We start from the raw sequence: 21,633 nt of genomic DNA on the forward strand, positions 1-21,633 counted from the left end.
ACCCCTTTTTTGGGATTGTCCCATTTTCCCAACCCTTTTCCTGCTGCTCTCCCTCATCCCTCGGGATCACATCCCTTGCTGGTGACCATGGCAACGCCAGTCCATGCAGGAAAGGGGAGGAATCCGGGAAATTATTCATGAGGAATGAGAGAAAACTCTGAGCTGAACCTCTGGAAGCTGCTCCTGCCTGGAGCAGGCAGGAAAAGGCCATTCCTTGGAGTTCCCAATGGGAAAACACTCCTGATTTATTAATAAAAAGGAATAAGATTCCTTTTTTTGTTGTTGTTGAGCTTAATTAGGAGGAAAATCTTCCTGGAGGGATACTTGGTGATCCCAACCCTTCTCCTTTTTCCTGCTCCTCTGGTTCAGCTTTTCCAGAGCCTCTGGGGTCTGAGCATCTGAGCAGGAGATTGCTTGGTTCCCAAGATTTTCTACATCCCAAGAAGGACACCCTGAGCTCCCCACATCCCCAAAATCCTCCTTTTCCCTCTCCTGTCCTCCCCACAGACAGCTGGGCTATCCCACCCCCTCCATCCCAGAAAAACACCAAGGCTTCACAGCCCTGATCCATAATTCCAACTTTCTCCATCCTTCCCTTCTTTCTCCCTTTTCCTGCTTTTCCCTCGGGAACAATGGAGCAGTGGCACCAGCACTGCCCACTCTGTGCCCTCCCCGTGCCCGAGTGCCAGCCTGGGCCTGTCCCCGTGTCCCCAGCGAGGGGGGGACGGCGTTTTGTTCCCAGATGCAGCTTCCTTTTGTTCCCAATCCTGTGGAAAAGCTGAGCAGAGACATCCCCACCACTGAGAATTCCCAGCCAGGGATTTCTGAGTATCCCACCGATATTCCAGCAAGAAACAGGAGTTTCACAGCAAGAAAATTCCAGAGGAATCAAGGATGGGGGGGTCACAGGGATCAACATTTTCCAATCTCCGGCACTTGGTTGCTCATCCTGGGATTTTCTGGCTGGGAAAGAACCAACCCCAGGCAGGGAAAAGAGGGAATTTAACCAAAAATAAAATTAAAAATCCAGTTTTTAATTGGCTGCGTATCCCATCTCCAGCAGAAATTCAGGAACAGATGGGGGAAGGAGGGAGTGGGGAGAGGAATCTTTGTTGGGATAATTATTGGAATAGAGGTGACTGGGATTTCCCTGGAGGGAGGTACAGGAACTTGGAAAGAGACTTCCCAGAGATTAAAAGTGGGAATTTCCTGGCAGAGCACTAATCAGGCAGGCCCAGCAGCGATAAACCCGGCTTAAAAACAAAGCCACGCTTTGTAGCTTTAAATGAGGAATTACCCAATCCCATCCGCGGCTTCATTAGCATCTCATTAATATGCAATTGCCATTTTCCTGATTAAACAGTTGGGAGTAGGGAAGGCTGGGAGGAGGAGGTGCCCTGGTGCTGGCTCTGAACCCAGGGACACTTTTTGGAGAAGAATTCCCATTTTCCTGCTTCCTGAGATGCCCTCCAAGGATTCCCACCTTTTTCCCTCTTTTTTCCCAGCTCAGGTGTATCCAAACCCTGAGATTTGGGAGCAAACCCAGCAACATTCCCTGTTTTCCAGCTCCCCCATCCCAACATGGAATTACCATCATGCCAAGGGGAATGTTCTTATCTCCACCACCAAAATTCCCTCTTTAGCAGCGATTCTGAGAACTTGGAGCTTCCAGGAGTTGCTCCAAATGTTTTGGTGTTTTCCTTAATCCCATCCCAGCTCCCTCCATCTCCAGGACCCCCCAAATCCTCCCTCCCCCACCACAAACTCCTTCCCTTTCCACTTTGAGCCTCATTAAACCCTGGGGAGCCGCCAGGATAATTCCAGCTTGGCTGATCCTGGATTTTCTGGGATTGGGCGATTCCCACTGGGCACAGCAGAGAGATTTCCAACAGCTGGAAAATTGGGATGGAACTGGGAGGGAGAAAGATGGGACAGCAAGAGGAGCAAAGCTCGGGATTCAAAACCAACAAACTCCATCCCTGCCTTGGATTTGCTCCTTTTCCTGGTTTTCTCTGGCTCTGCTGGAATTAAATCCACTCCAGCCTCTTGGAGAGGGAACATGAAAGGGAGACAGGATCTGAGTGAGGCTGAGCAGGTTTGAATTTTATTCTCTGAAGCAACTCCTGGGATGTTCCATCAGGACTGCAAAGGAAAATGGGATTTGGAGAAGATCTGCTCCCACCCTGGGCGTTCTGACCATTCCATGATTTCCGAGGGAGAGGAGGAGGAGGGAACAGCAGAATTCCCAAGGGTGGCCACAGTGGCACCTCCCAGACCCTGCCAGGTCACTCTGCCCAGTGCTGGGCTGGTCCTTCACAAGGATTTTGGGATTTCCCAGTGCCCAGAACCAGGAAATAACAAGGGGCAATTAAGAGAAGAATAAAGGAGAATAAAGGGAAGAATAAATGGGAATAAAGGGAAGAATAAATAGGAATAAAGGGAAAAATAAATGGGAATAAAGGGAAGAATAAATGGGAGTAAAGGGAAGAATAAATGGGAATAAAGGGAAGAATAAATGGGAATAAAGGGAAGAATCTTTCCAATGAACACTCAAGCCTGAATACCAAAAACATTCCAGAAATCCCAATTAACACTTCAGAAATCCCAATTATCACTTCAATGCACCTTGAACTTCCAGCTCCTCCTCTTCCAGCATTCCCAGCTATTCCTGCATTCCCATTTCATCTTTCCCTGCTTAAAACCACATCCTACAGTCCTCCCCTGGCTCCCAGGGGAACCCCTTGGATCCTTTTACCCCAAAAAGCCCCTGAGATGAGGTTTTGGGATGAGATTCCAAGGATGTGGCTGGAAAATCCAGATGAATCTTGTGGGATCAGAGGGCTCAGCTCCTTCCCAGGGCACCATTCCCGCTGTTGCCTCTCCTTCAGTGGAGCTAAAATTATCCCTGAGCAGCTCAAATCCCAAATACTGGGTTTTTTATGGCCTCTGGAGCCCAATCCCAAGGTCTGGCTGTGGCACAGATCAGGAGCAGAAATAGCAGGAGGGTGGCACAATTTGGGATCAGCATATCCCAAATTGGCACATCCACCCGCACGGGGTCAGAGCTGGGGGATCTCCTGGGATCCAAAGCCTCTCCCTGGTGGGAATAAGATCCTAAAATTCCCCTTAGTGAGAAAGGGATGCCAGAATTTCCCAGAGTCCCTCTGTGGCTTCTCCTGAAACAGATTTAGTGGGAAAGGGATCCCAAAGTTCCCCAAATCCCCTCCATGTCTTCTCGTGGATGACATTTACAGGGAAGGGGATTCCAAAATCTCCGCAATCCCTCCTTTAGTGAAAAGAGGATCCCATAATCTCTCAAATCCCATCCACAGCCTCTCCCAGCTCAGGTTTGCAGGGAAAGGGATCCCAAAACCTCCCAAACCCACACTGCCCATCCCATTGCAGATATAATTGTGCCATCTGCCCTCCCTCATCCCAGCAGCTGTTTGGGATCAATCCCAGACATCCCAACCCCCCTTCCACTGGACAATAGGGCAGGAACAGCTTTTCCCTATGGAAAAGGGAATTAGTTTTACTTCCAGGAAGGTTTCATCCCTGGGTGCTCCTGGATATCCCTGGTTTTCACCTTGCTCTGGTTTGGAAGAGGAATTCTGAGAACCGTCCATGGATGGGAATTCCCAGCAAGTGCCCATTCCCAACTCCATCCCAAATCTGGGATTCAGATCAAAATCCCACCAGGAGCACTTAGAAAATCCCAAATTTCTCCCAGCTGAGCTGTGCCTCTCTCAGGAATCATTCCCATCCCCATCCCAACCCCAGGCCTGTCCTAAAAGGCTGGAAAAGGGAGACAAAGGAGCCTGAATCCCTGGAATCAAACATTCAGGAGCAGCCTGCTGTCCTGGGCCGGGGCCAGCTCAGCCTCGCAGCTGTCACCAGGGCCAGCGCCATTCAGACGAGGTCAACCAAAAATCCCCAGGCTGGTCCCAGCTGCTGGGATGGCCAGGAATAAATCCCTGGGGAGTGCTGGCAGCTGGATCCCGGAGCTGTCAGCAGGAAATGGCAGCCTGGGATGTGCAGAATCAGATTTTGAAGGACGTTCGGGGAAAATCCGCCCTCTAAAATGTGCGGGTCTGGTGTTGGATGTAAAAAACCACGTGGATGAGTTCAGCTGAGTTCCAGCTTTTGCTGGGAATGAAGGAGGAGAGCTGAGCTTTGACAAGAAGTTTGGGTTTAAGGTATTTTATGTTAGAATTGAAGTTTTTCATATATAGGGGAAGAAGGAAATGGGATTATCGATTTCTTGAGTGGATTTGAGGTGGAATTGTGGAATTACAGAATGTTTGGGTTGGGAGGGAGGTGAAAGATCCCCCAGTCATGCCACAGGGACACTTCCCGTGATCCCAAGTGGCTCCAGACTGGCCTGGGACACTTCCAAGCCATGGATCCTCTGGGAATTCCATCCCAGGGCCTCCCCATCCTCAAATATCCCACCCAAATCTCCCTTTTGTCAGCCTGAACTCATTCCCTTGTCCTATCACCCAAATTCCCACTGCAGATTCCTTTTCCCTTCCTTGTAACTGCTGCACATCCCGAAGTTTCCAACAAATCAAATCTCAAAATTTCCACACAAATCAAATCCCGAGGTTTCCACACAAATCAGATCCCAAGGTTTCCACACAAGTCAAATCTCAAAGTTTCCACACAAGTCAAATCCCAAAGTTTCCACACAAATTAGATTCTGGGATTTCCACACAAATCAAATTGAGGTTTCCACACAAATCAGATCCTGAGGTTTCCACACAAATCGAATCCCGACGTTTCCACATAAATCAGATCCCAAAGTTTCCACACAAATAAAATTGAGGTTTCCACACAAATCAGAACCTGTGGTTCCCACACAAATTGAATCCTAAGGTCTCTACACAAGTCAAATCCTGATATCCCCACACAACATTCCCTCTTTCAGGCTGACCATTCCGACCACCCTCAGCCTGTCAGAGTTGTCACCAGAGGAGTTCCCTGAGTGTCCTGGCACGTGCGGGTGGCACAAAGCCCCGTCCTGTCCCTCCCCTCCTCCCTCTCCAGCTGGGATGGCCTCAACCCCATCCCAAGGGAGATCCCAACAAGGAGCCTTTGTGGCCGGGTCTGCTGGGAATGTCAAAGCCAGATTTCAGGAATGTGACAGCACCGAGGTGACAGCAGGGACAGGAGCTTCTCCCACACTCCATCAGCTCACAGAGGGATTTTTATCCCACAAGGAGCGGGATCAGGAGTGATTCCGGCCCCCACAGAGTAGAAATCTGGAGTAGAAGTCATCCAACAACACAGAAAATGAGGGAAATGAGGTTGGAAAGGAATTCCCTTAGGGACAGGAGGAAATCCAGACCTCCCTGACAAGATCTGACAAAGATTGCAATGGAATCCAACCCCTGGATGGATTCTGGTGAGTTTTAAGAATCCAAGGGAATATTTTGGGAAGGCCAAACTAAACACAAGGGAAGAGCCTGTGGGAATGGCTGATCTTCATCCTAGGGAAAAGGGAAGGCTGGGATTCTTTCCCTGCCCACACGTTGGGGGAATATCCAATAAAAACTGCTGGGAGTATCAAAAAAGCCTGTCCCGAATATCCAACAAAACCTGCTCTGAATTTCCACCAAAACTGTTGGGAATATCCAATAAAACCACTCGGAATATACAATAAAACTTGCTCTGACTATTCAACAAAAACTGCTGAGAATATTCAATAAAAACTGCCGGGAATATCCAATAAAAACTGTTCCTACAAGGATGGGCAGCCAAGTTTTGTGGGAGCAGAAAAATCCCCAAAGCCACACAAAGAGGGAAAGGAGGTTGTTTCCTTCTCCCAAAAATCCCGGGTGCAGTTGGATCCCCAAACAATTCCAGCTGGAATTACCTCAGGAGGTCACCACCATCGGGAGCAGGATGAGCCCTAAGCTCAGTCCAGCTGAGCCAGGCTTTCCCCAGGTGGGGTTTAAAATCTGTCCTAAATTGTGTAGCCCACCCTGCATCCAAACTCCAGCTTCAAAACGACGCTGGAGATGGAAATAGGGGGAATTCCCACATTCCCTGCATTTTGCTGTTCCAGGGTATCCCTGGTTTCCCTTTTTATCCTGGATTTGAGTGGTAATAGGGAGTTGGGAACTCAGGGAATAACGTGGAGTTCCCAAATCCCCAGGAGGGGCTTCAGCACCCTGGAGAGTGGCCGGATCCAAGAGGATCCTTTTCCCACCCACGGATATTCCCGGGCTTGGCATTCCCAGATTTTCCAGAGAATTTGTGGTTGCTGCATCCCTGGAAGTGTCCAAGGTCAGATTGGAGCAATCTGGGATAGGGGAAGTTGTCCCTGCCCATAGAATGGGATGAGTGTTAATTTTCCATCCCAATTGTTTCCATGATTCTGCAGCTCTTTGAACTCAGGGATCCTTGGGATAACCAGGAAGAGTTCAGAGGAAAAAAGAGAATTTTGGTGCATTTTTCACTGATCCAAGGAGAACCTTCCCTCCCTCCCAGCTCCCACTGGAGCTGCCAGCCCAGCCTAGCCATGCCAGGAGATTTCAGGAGGAATTTGGGATTCAGGCTGACAGAGCAGCGGGATCGGATTCCGACTGTCGCTGGGAAAAGGAGCAAAATTCCTCTGCCAAGAAGGCAGAAAGTGGCAGAAAAACCTGCCAGGAATTCCAATGAACCTCCGGCTTCACCTTGCACCAACCCCGGGGGTTGTGCTCCTGTTTTCCCGCTCCCTCTGAGGATCCAGGTTTGTTTCCAGAGGTGGGAAAGGAGCATCCTGGAATTTATCCGGGATTTATCAGCTCTCCCCAAGCCTGGATTGCACAAAGCTCCCTCTTCCCTTTGGATGCACCTCCAGCAAACTGGGAATGCACCAACCCCCTGCTTTAGGATTCCAGGCAGGGAAAAAATTCCCAAATTCTCCTTTTGTGGGGGAAAAAATCTCCTTTATTCCCTCTCTTTTGTGCCCTTTGGATGCCCCCTTCCAGACGCATCCCTGAGGAAAACAGGGGTGGATCTCAAAATACTGGGATGAGATCCAAAGGAACATGAGGCGGCGTTGTTGGGAATTTCTGCCCAGCCGAACCCATCCCTGGTTTTTTCCGTGGATAATTCCACTCCTCCAATCTCATTAAGTGGGAATGGTGATCCCGATAAGCCAAGGGATAAATCCTCCTCTTTTTTAATCTGTAATAACCCAGCCCGCTTTCTTTCATTTGGGATTAAAGGGAAAAAAAAGAAAAGGGAGGGGGAAGGGGATTATGGAACATTTTAACTTCGAGTAAGTTCATAGCAAGCCGGAAACCCTGGAATTATGCAATAATTATCCTGGATAGCCTGGAAAGGAACAAAGGGGGAAAATGCAAAAGCTGGAGCAGAAGTCATCCAACGACACGGAAAATGAGGGAAATGAGGTTGGAAAGGAATTCCCTCCGGGGCAGGAAGAAATCCAGACCTCCCTGACAAGATCTGACAAAATTGTAATGGAATCCAACCCCTGGATGGATCCTGGCGGGATTTAGGAATAGTTTGGGAAGGGGAAACAAAACCCAAGGAATAGAAGGAAGTGCCAGAGGTTTTCAGTGGTTTTTTAGGAGTCTCCTCACAGGTTTTGCTGTTTGAATTCAAATAAAATCTGAGTTTTAATTTTTTTTTTCCTGAAAATCTGATTTTCTCAGTGGGTTTGAATCTTCCCAATTCAGCTGCTTTTATTGCACACTAAAAAGTGTGGAAAACAGGGAATTCCTCAGTTCCCAGAAAGCAAAGAAATGAAGGGATTCAGTCAGAACTTCCAGGTTTTCCTCCCTGTAAATGAAGTTCTGCTGGGATTTGGAAGGTTGGTGCTGCCCAGACGAGTAAATTACAGCCCCACAGAAAATCCCCTCCCACATGGAAAACAGAAATCCAGAAATTCCTGCCGAGCGCTCCCAGATAAAAATCAGAGCCTCAGGAACGTCCTGGGAATGTGGCTGCTCCATTTTCCCAGGTTTCCCAAACAAATCCCAAACTTTTCCCTTGGAGGCTCCTCCTTCCTTGAGCAAGGGCAGGATGGAGCTGAAAAACTCCAAAGCTCTGAATTGAACCAGCAAATTCCAAAGGTTCCAGTTCCCTTCCCAATCTCCACCTGCCCAGGTGAGCTCCACTGGTCTTTATCCAGGGAATATTTCCTTGGAACATCCCAGAATTTCCAAGAGTTTCCTGGGATGGCATTCCCAGCTTCCCATCCCATTCCCATCCCCATTTTTTGGTTCCCACCTGATCCCAACACCTTCCCTGCTCATCCCCGAAATTTAAGGACACACCCCCTCATATCCCATGAGTATCCTACTTGGAATATCCCAACCACCTGCAAAAACTGAGGGAAAAATCCTAATTATTCCCATTATTATTTAATATTTTTACCCATTTTTTGGACCCTTTGTGGTTGAGTTTTTCCAGAGGATTTTGGGGCAATTTATCCCCCTGCCAAAAACCCCGGAAAGAATGAGAGGAAAAAAATTTCTTATCAGTTAATTTGGAAAACTTGGAATGTTCCCCATTTAATCATCAGCTGGGAGAAGGGATGATTGGACTGGGCTGGGTTTAAACCAAATCCCTCAGGATGAGGATGAGGATGGAGCTTTGTTAAACCCAGAATTAACACAAAGCCAGGTTCAGGTCCCAGCTCCTGTAAACAAAGTCACTTTTCCAACCAAACAACTTCTCTCTGTCAGCCGAGTGCTTTTCCATGCATTATTTATGTTGGATTCACGTTACAACCACATACACCAAAAAAAAAAAAAAAAAAAAAAAGAAAGAAAAAAAAAGAAAAAGAGAAAAAAAAAAACGCTCGGAACTGGGAAATGACAAAATTAAAAATAGAAATCCAGCAGAAAATGCTAAATTTGAGTTTTCTTTCAGGGGAGAATGCAAAGTTTTGTTGGAACAAAGCAGCCCCTCGGTGTCTGCCAAAGAGGGGGAGGTTTTCCAGGAGCACGGGCGGAAAGAAAGGAGTCAGCATCCCCGGAAAAGTCACAGGATTCCTGCTTTTGTCCTCAGCAGCTGCCAGGAGCACCCCGGAAACAGCACAGCGCCACAGGATCCATCTTAAAGCAGCCGGGCCTGTGCTGGGCATGACAGAATTCCAGCTTTTCCCGCGATTCCCGCATCCCCCGGCCCCGGCACTGCCCCTGTGCCGGGACCCGGCCGGGAACACGCCGGGGTGACTTTGGGGAGTGCTCCAGAGCCATCCCAAGGACCTGACCTTGAGGGAGGAACCCACAGGCAGCATTCCAAAGGGAAAAGCCAAACCCATCCAAGCAGGACGCACTGTCCTGCTTTAATTCTCACTTTTAGCGGGGATGGGATTTTCCGGACAAAACCTCCGTTTTCCCACCCCAAATTCCTCCCGGTGCCACTCCCGGAGATCTCCCTGGGATGGAATGCGAGGCTTTGCTGCTCCCTGACCTCCAAGGAGCACCTGAGGCCATGGAAAAGGGAGGACACTACTCCATCCCTGTTCTATCCCTGCTCCATCCTCTCTCCATCCCTGCTCCATCCTCTATCCATCCTCACTCCATCTCCTCTCCATTCTCTCTCCATCCTCACTCCATCCCTGCTCCATCCCCTCTTCATCCCCTCTCTATCCCTGCTCCATCCTCACTCCATCCCTGTTCTATCCCTGCTCCATTCCTGCTCCATCCTCTCTCCATCCTCACTCCATCCTCTCTCCATCCCTGCTCCATCCTCTCTCCATCCTCACTCCATCCTCTATCCATCCTCACTCCATCCTCACTCCATCCCCTCTCCATTCTCTCTCCATCCTCACTCCATCCCCTCTTCATCCCCTCTCTATCCCTGCTCCATCCTCACTCCATCCCAACAATCCTCCTCTCCCAGGCCCCAGCGCTCCCACGGCCTCCTCGCCCTCCTCGGCCTCATTCCCGAGCTTTTGGCGGCGATGGGAGCAGCGGGAGCGCCCTTGGAGCCGGGATCCCAATGATTCAGCACTTTGCCCGCTGTTCCCGATCGGAGATCGATCCCCGGGAGCGGCTGCGGGAGGATGCGGATCCCGCACCCGCCACTCACCGCTCGCCGCCGGGGCCCGGCGCTTCCCGGCGCCGCATCCCAAGCCAGGTGCGGTTTTCCCCGATGGATTTTTCCGGCCCACTATGTTCTTCCGGAGGGAAGGAGCGAGGCGCGTTCCCCGCAGAGTGATCGCCGCTCCCCGAAAGGTTTCGGCGCCCCAAAGTTGCGCTGTCACCCCAAGGTCCCCACCCGGGCTGCGCTCCCCGTGCCCCCGCACTGCCACCGCGGGATTTTGTCACACGCAGGGACACGGAGCCGTGACGTAAGAACCAAAATCCCATCACATGCCCCTGCTCCCCCCTCCTGGGGTCCTGACAGCAAAACCCGGGAGATTTTGGGGGTCTGCGAACAGCTTTGGCACCCCAATCCGCGCGGAGGATGCGCGGATCCCCAGCGTGCGCAGCCCCGAGCATCCCCCGAGAGCTTCCCGCATCCCGGCGCGTCCCGGTCCCGGTTTGTCCTTACCCGCTGGGGCTGAGGCGGCCGCAGCTGGGGCTCGGTGCGGGCTCGGTGCGGGCTCGGTGCGCCGCACTGCGCGCTCCCGGGCGCGGCCGCGCCGCACTGCGCGCTCCCGAGCTGGCGGAGAGCGAGCGCGCCCCGGCAGCAGCAGCGGCAGCGGCACCAGCAGGAGGAGGAGGAGGAGGAGGCAGGGAAGGGAGGGAGGAAGGCATAAGGTGGAGGGGAGGGGACTGAGCAGGGGGAGGAGCTCATTAGCGGAGCCCTTAATGAGCAGCTGCAGGCGATCGGCGCGGGGCTGAGCCCTCCCAAGGCTAACGGCGCAATCCGGGCACAGAAAAGCGAATTTTGGGCAAGGACAGGACGAGTCTGGGTCACCCCGAGGGGGCAGAGAACCCCCCAAGGGCGAGGAGCTGAGCCCTCCTATAGCCCCGCGCGCAATCCGGGGATGAAAACGAGAATTTTGGGCAAGGGGAGGACGAGTTTGGGGTGCGGAGGGACGAGGAGCGCCCCCGATGCTGCCGGAGAGGAGCGCGAGTGGCACAGCCCGGCTCGGGGTGCGACATCAGTTGCTGGCACTGGTGGCACTGGTGACACCGGTGACACTGATGATGCCGCTGGCACCGCTGGCACTGCTGGCACTGGTGGCACTGGTGGCATTGTCCCCCCGGGTGACCCCGCAGAGGTGACCAAACCCGGCTATCTCTGTGTCCCCTCCCCAATCAGAGCTGTCACTTTAATTAAAGCTCCCCCGCCAGCTCTGCGGCCTCCCCTTCCCGGGATTTTATTAAATTCCCGATTTTCTGCTGAGGCTGCAGAACTGGAATTGATGGAGGTGGATGTCGGGAAGCGCCAGAGGGAGCCTGGGTTTCATCTCTCTGCTGATTGAATATAAAAAGATGAAATATTTGATTTTATAGATAGATTGATGTATAAATTAAATATATTGGATACGCCAGTGGAAATCATGGAATGATTCATGAAATCAGGGAATAGTTTGGGTGGGAAGGGTCCTTAAATGAATCCAGTTCCATGGCAGGGAAATCTTCCACAATCCTGGTCTGGGGCAATTCCAGGGATGGAGCAGCCACGGATTCTCTGGGAATTCCATCCCAGCTCCTCCCCACTCTCACAGGGAAGGATTTATTCCCAATATCCCACCCAATTGTCCCCTTTTTCAGCCTGAACTCATCCCCTTGTCCCATCACCCAAATTCCTGCTGCAGATTCCCTTTTCCTTCCTTGTAACTCCTTCACATCCCGAGGTTTCCACACAAATTAAATCTCGAAATTTCCACACAAATCAAGTCCCAAGGTTTTGACACGAATCAAATCCTGAAGTCTCAACACAAATCAAATCCCAATATCTCCATTTCCAGGGATGGGGCAGCCACAGATTCTCCAGAAATTCTGTCCCAACCCTTCCCAGAGATTTTGGATTGTAAGAGGGGAAAAAACTTCCTGGGCTGGATGTGGGGACACAGCTGGAAAATCCCAATTTCCCTATGGAATAACAGATCCAGGGAGCAGCTGCTGGGAGAAGAGTGAGATAAATCCATCAGGAATAATCTGGGATAGAGAAGAATTCCAGATCCCCATCCCCAGCTGTCAGGGGCTGGGGAAAACCAGAAAAAAGCCATGGGGAAAACTGGGAAAAAAACACGGGGAAAATCGGGAAAAAAAACATGAGGAAAATCGGGAAAAAAACCATGGGGGAAAATGGAATAAACCATGAGGGAAACCAGGAAAAAATAACATCGGGAAAATCGGGAAAAGACCATGAGGAAAAACGGGGAAAAAACCCCAAACCATCCCCAAAGATCAACAACAAAGCACAAAAAAAAATCTCAAAGTTCAATTCAGGGACGTTTTTCCACGGATGTCACAAAGTCAGGGATCTTCTCCCTGACGCTGCAGCTTTGGGAACCTCAGATTTCACCGGGCTTTGCCTTTTCTGCCCCGATCCTGCAGGATTCCGGGCGGGAGAAGGGAATTTTGGGAATTTCACTCCGGAGCTGCTTCTCCAGCAGTGCTGACTGCTCCTCCAAGATGCTGATCCCGGAGAATTCCAGGGGGATCCAAGGGCAAGCTGCACTTCTGGAGATTTTCAGCACCTTGAAAAGTTTTTTTCCTCCCCTTTCCCCTCTTTTTTTCCCCTTTTCCCTCCCTTTTTTCCCCTTTTTTCCCTCCTTTTTTCCCCCTTTTTTCCCACTTTTTTCCCCTTTCCCTTTCCCCCCACCTTTTTCCTTCAAGGGTTTTTCCCTCCTCTCCCATTCATGGCCACAAATGGCTGGGAAGGAACAGAAATATCCCTTTTTTTTGGGGAAGTTTCCATGGAAGATCCCATCTGGAAGAGGCCACAGCCCTCCCACCCCTCACAAAATTTGATTTACACCACACAGGGCTGAGCTGTTTGGGCTGTGAGACAAAATTCCCCAATTTTTTCCAACCTGGAAGAGGTTCTGGAAGAGGGGGAGAACATGAGGAAAAATTTGGAATTTGCTCATGGAGGAAAGAAAACCAGAATGTGTCTCCTGGCCCTATGGGAACAACCAGATCTGATATAAAAATGAGCAAAATTAAAAAACAAATAGTTGGAAATTCCAAAAAAAAAAAAAAAAATCACATAAATAAGATGGGTAATACATCCTGAAATTTTAGGATTGGGGAGTGCTGGGATCAGCTGGAATTTCCCAGCAAGGAATTCCCAGATCCATCCTGGATCTTCATCCTTGCTCCAGATCCCTTTCCTTGGCTTCTCCCTGGAGATTCCCAGCAATCCAATTAATCCAAGGGAAAAGAGGGAAAATGAGCTCCTCCAATCTCTTTGGAAAAATATTGATCAGCCTGAAAGCCTCTGGAATGATGGATTTATGGGGAGGCTTTAGGGATGAGTTGGTGATGGATGCACATCCCAGGAACTCAATTTTCATGGATGCAAATCCCAGAATCTCAGATTTTATGGATGTGCATCCCAGGAACTCAATTTCCATGGACAAACATCCCAGAATCTCTTTTTTTTTTTTATGAATAAAGATCCCAGGATCTCAGTTTTTATGAATACAGATCCCAGAATCTCAGTTTTTTTATTTTTATACCTTTTTCCAGGCTCAGGAATTCGGGAATTCTGCACAGCTGGAGGTCACAGCTCCTGGAATCCATCCCAAAGGAAAAGGCCAAAATTCCCAAAACCAGAGGCTGGGATGGGGCTGGAGCAGAGCAAGATTTGGGAGAAGGAAAAAGGAAAATTCCAGCAGGGCAAGGTCAGGGAATGCAGGAAGAGAGGGAAAAGCAGCAAAGCTGAGCTTGATTATTAATTAAAAATCGGCCTCTAATTAAGGATATTCCGCCCTCGGGCAGAGGGATTATCCAGAGCTGATCCCGTGGAGCATTCCAGGCAAAATTCCTGCTGGGATTTTTTTTAATGGGATGTATCAGGAGCATTTTGGGATGGATTGGTGCCCGGGCAAGCTCCAGGAGCAGAGCAGGATTTGAGGTGGGAATTGACACTCCAGAATCTCTTGGATCCTGCAGGGATCAGGATCTTCCCAGGAAAACAGTCTGAAAAATCCTGGCCTGGGAAGGCTGAATGCAGCCTGGAGAGAATTCCAGGATTCTCCTTCACCACTAGATCGCAGCACAGCCCCAATTTCTGCTGCCAGCACATTCCTGGGCAGGGAAAAGGAGCCGCTGAGACATCTTGGAATGACAGGAGCAACAATCCAGGTGGGAAATGATGCGGAAAGGACACGGCGAGAACATTCCTGCCCTCAGGACGAATCCAACCCGAGGGAATTTCCTGGCGCTTGGATGGGCTGGGAAGAAATGCCACGTCCAGCGTGTCCAGGGCTTCCCAATCCATGGGGGAAAAAGCTGGAATGGGATCACTGGGTTCTGCTGGTTTCCCACAGTTCTTGGGTAAACTTGGCTGTGGGTGATGGAGGGAAAATCCTGGAAGAAATCCGGGAAGGAAAAGAAGGGAAAGGTGAAATGGGAAAGACAATTGTCTCCAAACCCCACCAGGACACGTTCACATCCCTGAATTCCTGCTCTTGTCCTGCTTGCATTCCCAAATTCCTGCCTTGTCACTTCCCCCCGAATTCCTGCCCTGTCCCACTGCAGGAAAACCTTCATCCCCTTGAATTCCTGCCCTTTTTCCACTCCAGGGACATTTTTCTAATCCCCAAATTCCTGTCCATTTCCCGCTTCAGGGACACATTTCCAATCCTCAAATTCCTGCCCATTCCCATCCCCAATTCCTGCTCTTTTCCCATCCCCAAATTCCTGCCCATTCCTGGGGATCCCTGGATGAATCCCCAGCCAAAATCCACCTGGAATTCTCTCCCTCCTTTCCCCTTCCCTGCCTCTCCCAGCCCCTCAGGGCTCCCAAATTCCAGGCCCACGAGGTGTTCCAGACTTCCAGGGCTGTTTATTATTCCCAGCAGGAATATCCTGAGACAGAAAATTGCTTTGTTGATCCTGCCCAGGAATCGATCCTGGCAGAGTTTGGAGCCTCTGGAATGTTCATCCCTGTCAGGATTTGGGAAGGATGAACCCAGTGGGATTGGGGAAGGATGATCCCAATGAGATTTGGGAAAGATGATCCCAATGGGATTTGGGAAAGATGATCCCAATGGGATTTGGGAAAGATGATCCCAATGGGATTTGAGAAGGATGATCCCAGTAAGATTTGGGAAAGATGATCCCAGTGGAATTTGGGATCAATGTGGGGGGTGGCCCAGGCTTTTCCTGAGTTTTGGTGAGGAGTGGGATTGGAGTTTGGGATTTGTGGGATCCTTGGAATTTGTAGGATTTCATAGCCACAATCCCAGAAAATCCAAATGGCCCCGGAATTCCTCTCCTGTGGGGTTTGATTTGGGATATTTCTCCCAATTTTAACCCAGATCCCGTTAATCCCATCTACTCCTCAGCAGGGAGATATATCCAGCTCCAAAATTCCATTTATTCCCATCAGCAAGCAGAGAAATCCCAGAATGTTCCTCAGTTAATAAAATCAACATTTAAAATATTGGGATTTTATTCCCTTTTCTTCCTTTCCTTTACATCTGGAGCAATTTCATGGAAAAGCCGCCGTGATTCCAATTGATCCCCCCTTTCCAGCAGAGCCCCTGGAATTTAAAATACTTCCAGCACTGCCTTTCCCTCTGGAGAAAAATGGGAATAAATCCTGGGAGCCGGCCATAAATCAAAAATTAATCTCCCCGAAGTGCCCGGCCTGTCCCGATCCCTCAAACAACAAAACAGGAGGAATTTATCACGGGAATTCATCCCAGTGCCTGCCAGGGGAGGATGGATGAGGGTGGAAAACCAGGGAGTTAAAAATCATGGAAGGAAAACATGGAAAAACCTCTGGATGAGGCTCTGGGGGGGGGTTAATGTCACCTTCCATTGTCACATCTGTGGATTGATCCCCCCAAATTCTTGGAATGCTGTCCCAAAATTCCATGGAGATCCAGGGAATAAATAACCCTGCATTTTTTAGGGATTCAGGGAGTAGCACAGGGAGAAGGGAATTCCAAGGGGGTTCCATGGAAAAGGGGCATTGGAAGGGAATTCCAATGTCTTTTCCATGGAAAAAGGACATGGGAAGGGAATTCCAAAGTCATTTCCATGGAAAAGGGACATGGGAAGGGAATTCCAATGTCTTTTCCATTGAAAATGGACATGGGAAGAGAATTCCAAAGTCATTTCCATGGAAAAGGGACATGGGAAGGGAATTCCAATGTCTTTTCCATTGAAAATGGACATGGGAAGAGAATTCCAAAGTCATTTCCATGGAAAAGGGACATGGGAAGGGAATTCCAATGTCTTTTCCATGGAAAAATGACATGGGAAGGGAATTCCAATGACTTTTCCATGGAAAAATGACATGGGAAGGGAATTCCAATGTCTTTTCCATTGAAAAGGGACACGAGGAAGAGAATTCCAATGTTGTTTCCATGGAAAAGGGTCATGGAAAAGAAATTCCAACATCTTTTCATGGAGAAGGGACATGAGGAAGGGAATTCCAATGTTGTTTCCATGGAAAAGGGACATGGAAAAGAAATTCCAACATCTTTTCATGGAGAAGGGACACGAGGAAGGGAATTCCAAGGTCTTTTCCACACCCAAGGTAATTTTTTCATCCCAAATATTCCCATCTGGATACCAACCAGTTTAATCTCATTTTTCAGGGAATATTTCATTTTTCTCCTTCTCTGTTTGTGCCCAGGATCAGGGATTGGTCCCAAAATTGGGAACTTCTCAAGGTGCTGCAGGAGGGCTCAGGTCACATCCCACAGGAAAAAAGTCGTGGAAAAAGGAATTGTTCCAAGTTTTCCAGAAAATCAGGAAAGAAACAGAGCAGGAATGATTAGGGAGAGAAATCCCAGGAATTTTGAGGCTGGAAAAACCTTCCAAGGTCACTGAGTCCAATTTTCTCACCGAGAGCTGGGAGTGTCACTTCCAGGAATTCCCTTGACACCTCCAGGGGATTCCAGGTAGGATGGGATTCCAGGAATTTTGCCTCCTGGAATTCCAAGGGTCAGAGCTCCAGCTCTCCCTGTCAAGGAGTCATTCCTGCCCTTCCAGAGGGGCAAAAATCCCGGATTTTTTGAGGAAGAGAAGAAAATCTACCCATTTTTTCTGTATACATATATATATATATAAATTTTTTGTTTGTTTGGATGGGAACAGCTCCAGTGGAGCTCCAAGGAATCTTTGGATGCTTTGATGTGGGAATCACGTGGGAAGGGGTGAGGGGGAACAGAGAATTCCATTAATTTTCTGGGGGTCTCCAGGGAAAATTTTTCCAGGGTGGGAAATAGAGGAGAGCCTCAGGAGCAGCAGCCTCCACATTCCCACACCCCAAATCCCTATGGATCCATCCCAAATTCCAGCAATTTTCGAGATGATTCCTTCAAATCCCAAAATAGCTTTTCCTCCCCACAATTCCCAGCTTTTTTTGCCACTTTTCCTGCAAAAAATTCCTTTTGATCTTTATTTTTTCCTCCCTCTCTTCAACAAATTAAGCCCAAACTCAGCAGCAGGAATTGTTCCCACTGGAATTACTCTGGGAACTTCCGAATCAGGATGGAGTTGTTCCATCTCCTAAAAAAAAAAAAAAAAAAAAAAAAAAAAAAAAAAAAAAAAAAAAAAAAAAGATGGATGAAGAAATTAAAGGAATTTCTTGGGATATTTCCTTGGAAGTCCCCTGGAGCATTTGGGGACAGCTCGGACACTTCTCCCTCAAATTTGCATTTTATTGGAGCTTCTCCTCCTGTTCAGAGCTGGGATTTTTTTGGGATGCTGCTCCCAAATATTGGAATATTTTAAGGAATGGGATTTAGAAAAGTGTCTGAGGTCGTTCCCAGAGGATCCATCCAGCACTTCTGTTTTCCTCCTTCCCACTCCTTCCCATCCATTCCCACCCCTATTCCCACCCCCATTCCCATCCATTCCCATTCCTATTCCCACTCACTTCCACTCCTTCCCACTCATTCCCATCCATTCCCACTCCTTCCCATCCATTCCAACCCCTATTCCCATCCCCATTCCCACTCCTTCCCACTCCTTCCCACTCATTCCCACCCATTCCCATCCATTCCAACCTCTATTCCAATCCCTCTTTCCCATTCTTTCCCATCTATTCCCACCCTTTCCCACCTCCATTCCCATTCCTTTCCACCCATTCCCAACCCTATTCCCATCCCTATTCTCACTCATTCCCACTCAATCCCACTCATTCCCATCCATTCCAACCTCTATTCCCATTCCCATTCCCATTCCCATTCCCATTCCCATTCCCATTCCCATTCCTTTCCACCCATTCCCAACCCTATTCCCATTCCTACTCCCACCCCTCTCCCCATTCCTATTCCCACCCCTATTCCTACCCCTCTCCCCATCCCTATTCTCACCCCTTTTCCCATTCCTATTCCCATTCCTATTCCCATTCCTATTCTCACTTGTTCCCACCCATTCCCACCCCCATTCCCAAGGATTTCAGCACCACCATCCCACATTAACCCTCGGAGCCCGGCACGTTCATTTGCTGGATGCACAAACACGAACTCATTAGCAGCACTAATTAGCAGCCCTAATTAGCGGGATGCTCCAAAGGGAAGGGAAATGAAGGAGAGGCGAAGGAAGAGAGGGAGCAGAGGGGGGAGGGATTGGGAAGGGGGAGAAAAAAGGGAACACAAAGGGAATGGAGAGAAAAAGTCTGGATAAAAATGGATAAAAATAGAACCGAGGTTGTTCCCTGCTCAGCTGGGATCTGGGTGCCAACAGCTCCAGGAAGGATTCCCAATATTCCTGATATTCCTGATATTCCAGGTATTCAAGATATTCCCAGTATTCTGATTCCCAGCCAGAGCTCAGAATTCCAGGGAGTTCAAACTGCCAGAGAGGAGTGACAGACAAATCCTTCCTCTCCTCCTTCCTTCTCTTCCTCCTCCTCCAGGTACAAAAAGCTGGAGTTTATAGGATCCAAATCCCAGTTGGGGTGGGATGGGATGGGATGGGATGGGATGGGATGGGATGGGATGGGATGGGATGGGATCCATGGGATGGGATCCATGGGATGGGATGGGATCCATGGGATGGGATGGGATCCATGGGATGGGATGAAGCCACACATCCCAGGGCACTGCAGCAGCCTGGAGCTGATCTCCCTCTCCTTTTCCCACCAAGATCATTCCCATCCCACCCAGCAAATCCACGGCTACAGAAGCAGGGAAAGCTGAATTTTCCCAATATACCTGGAAATCCCAAAATTCCAGCACCTGCACAAATCCATTCTCTCTGCTCTGAACACTCCAAATGTTCCTCCACTGAAAACCCAACCCTGTGGAGCACAAAACAGATCCCAGCTGGGACTCAGGAGTTCTGTGGTCAATATTTTTCCTGTTTTCCCTGTTTTTTTCCCTGTCCTTGTTTTTTCCCTGTCCTTGTTCTGGAGCCACTCCAACAAAAACATGAATGACAAGCACTGCCCTCGCCTGCAGTTCTGGTCAGGGCACACGTGATGGATTTCTGACCTCTCAGCCCTTTTTGAAGGCATAAAAAAAAATCTAAAAATCCTTCTTTCCATTCCCCCTGATGACTCCACACCCATCAGGGCCGTTAATTGCCGGGAATATTCCAAAGGGCGATGGGAAATTGCAGATAAAGAGGAATAATTGAGGACCTGGAGGTTGAGCCACGTGTCCCAGCCGAGCTCAATTCTCTGAGTTTGACAATCAGAACACGGCTGGGAATCAATGGGAATGTGAAAGGAGATGGGAAAATTTGGATTTGGGAATTTTTTTGGCATGGGAGCAGCTGGTCTGTGATGTCTGTGGGGGTCTGGGATGATCCATATGGACACAGATCCAAACAAAACCATTCCCGTGTCTTTATTCTGGATTTAAAACCCTCATGATGAATTCTGTTCCCATCAGGAATCCCAGGTTGTCAGAAAAGTGGGATTTTCCCATTGCTCCAGACTGTAAATTGGTAAAAAATTCCCATTTTGGGAGGGAGGAGGGTTTGGAATTAATTAGGAAGATAAATTAGTTAATAAATCCAACATTTCACCTCACCTGTAGGATCAGGGATCTCTTCTGCTTTTTCTGTAGGCTGGGATTCTTTTCTTGCATTTCCCATAAGATCAAGGCTCTTTTCCTGCCTCTCCTGTAGGATTTGGATTCTTTTCCTGCCTCTCCTGTAGGATTTGGATTCTTTTCCTGCCTCTCCTGTAGGATTTGGATTCTTTTCCTGCCTCTCCTGTAGGATCAGGGCTCTTTTCCTGCCTCTCCTGTAGGATTTGGATTCTTTTCCTGCCTCTCCTGTAGGATTTGGATTCTTTTCCTGCCTCTCCTGTAGGATCAGGGCTCTTTTCCTGCCTCTCCTGTAGGATTTGGATTTTTCCTGCCTCTCCTGTAGGATCAGGGCTCTTTTCCTGCTTTTCCCAGAGCCCCCAGCAGCTCTGCTGATTTCATTCCCAAGCAGCAGCAAATCAAGGATTAATCAGGTGCTATAAATATCAGCATCCCTCTCCCATTCCAGCACCTTCCAGCAAAACCTGAGGATTTGCACATTCCCAAAAATCCCTCCCATTATCCACCTTTTTTTCATTCCACGTTTTTCCTCCAGCTTGCCTGATCCTGAATCACATCCACAGGAAGAGAGGGGGAATTTCCATTCCCAGTTCCTGGGCTCTGTGGGTTTAACAGGTGGATGAACTTCCCAAGGATTTTCCAGAGTCCTTCATTATCCCGGAATTCCCGGTTTCCTGCATCCAGGAGCTCCCAGCGTGGCCATGGTAACTGGTTTTGCTTAAGTGGAGCTCGAGAGCCGAGTTAATTTTAGATGAAGTGAGGAGGGAGCTGCTGCAATCCTTGGATTTCTCCTCTCAGAATGATTCCCAGGAATTCCTGCATCACAGCAGCAGCCTAAACTTCATTATCCAGGGAATAATTCATGATCCATGGAATTACAATGGGGTTTGGGTGGGGAGGGGCCTTAAAGATCTTTTTCCAACCTCAAATTATTTAATTCCAACTGATTCATGGAGTTGATGCTAAGGAAAGGGAATTATCTGTTATTTGTTCAGTTCAGGGAGGATATTTGGGGGCTGGAGTGTTTTCAGGGAAGGGGATGAAGCTGGGAAGGGTTTGGAGAATCCTGAGGGAGCTGGGAAGGGTTTGGAGAATCCTGAGGGAGTTGGGAAAGGGGCTCAGCCTGGAGAAAAGGGAGCTCAGGGGAAAGTTCCAGCTCCCAACATTTCCCAATGTCTGAATTCCCAACATTTCCCAGTTCTCAGTGCCTGAATTCCCATTTCCCAATGTCAAAATTCCCAACATTTCCCAGTATCCAGAGTCTGAATTCCCAACATTTCCCAGTGTCCAGAGTCTGAATTCCCAACATTTCCCAGTTCTCAGTCACCAGCCCTGACAGAAGAGCCAAATTTCTCCTCCGTGAGCTCCTCGGACTCTGTTTTTTTCCATGAGTATTTTGCTGATGGATTTCTTGGCTCCCGTGCTGGAGCCACCAGCCAAATCCAACGGAATTTTTGGAGAGAGATTTCCAGAATTCACATCCAGAGCTGCCCATCCCCAGCAATCCCAGAGCCACCCCC

At 49.0% G+C, this 21,633-nt stretch overlaps 1 protein-coding gene across 19 annotated transcripts in view; it reads right to left on the reverse strand.

The window, feature by feature from the left end:
- The window catches only part of NFASC (neurofascin), a 67,269-nt gene extending 56,647 nt beyond the window's left edge, over window positions 1-10,622 (reverse strand). For 13 of the 19 annotated variants that reach the window (XM_079327059.1, XM_079327065.1, XM_079327062.1 and 10 more), the window contains exon 1: window positions 10,522-10,622. The gene's annotated coding sequence lies outside the window, so the exon portion shown is untranslated. Of the gene's footprint in view, window positions 1-10,056; window positions 10,334-10,521 lie in introns of those variants that run through there. The other 6 variants (XM_079327063.1, XM_079327061.1, XM_079327070.1 and 3 more) reach the window with 6 other exon arrangements.
- Window positions 10,623-21,633: the final 11,011 nt, after the last annotated feature.

Source organism: Erithacus rubecula (assembly GCF_903797595.1).
Source record: "Erithacus rubecula genome assembly, chromosome: 26".
Taxonomy (NCBI): Eukaryota; Metazoa; Chordata; class Aves; order Passeriformes; family Muscicapidae; genus Erithacus; species Erithacus rubecula.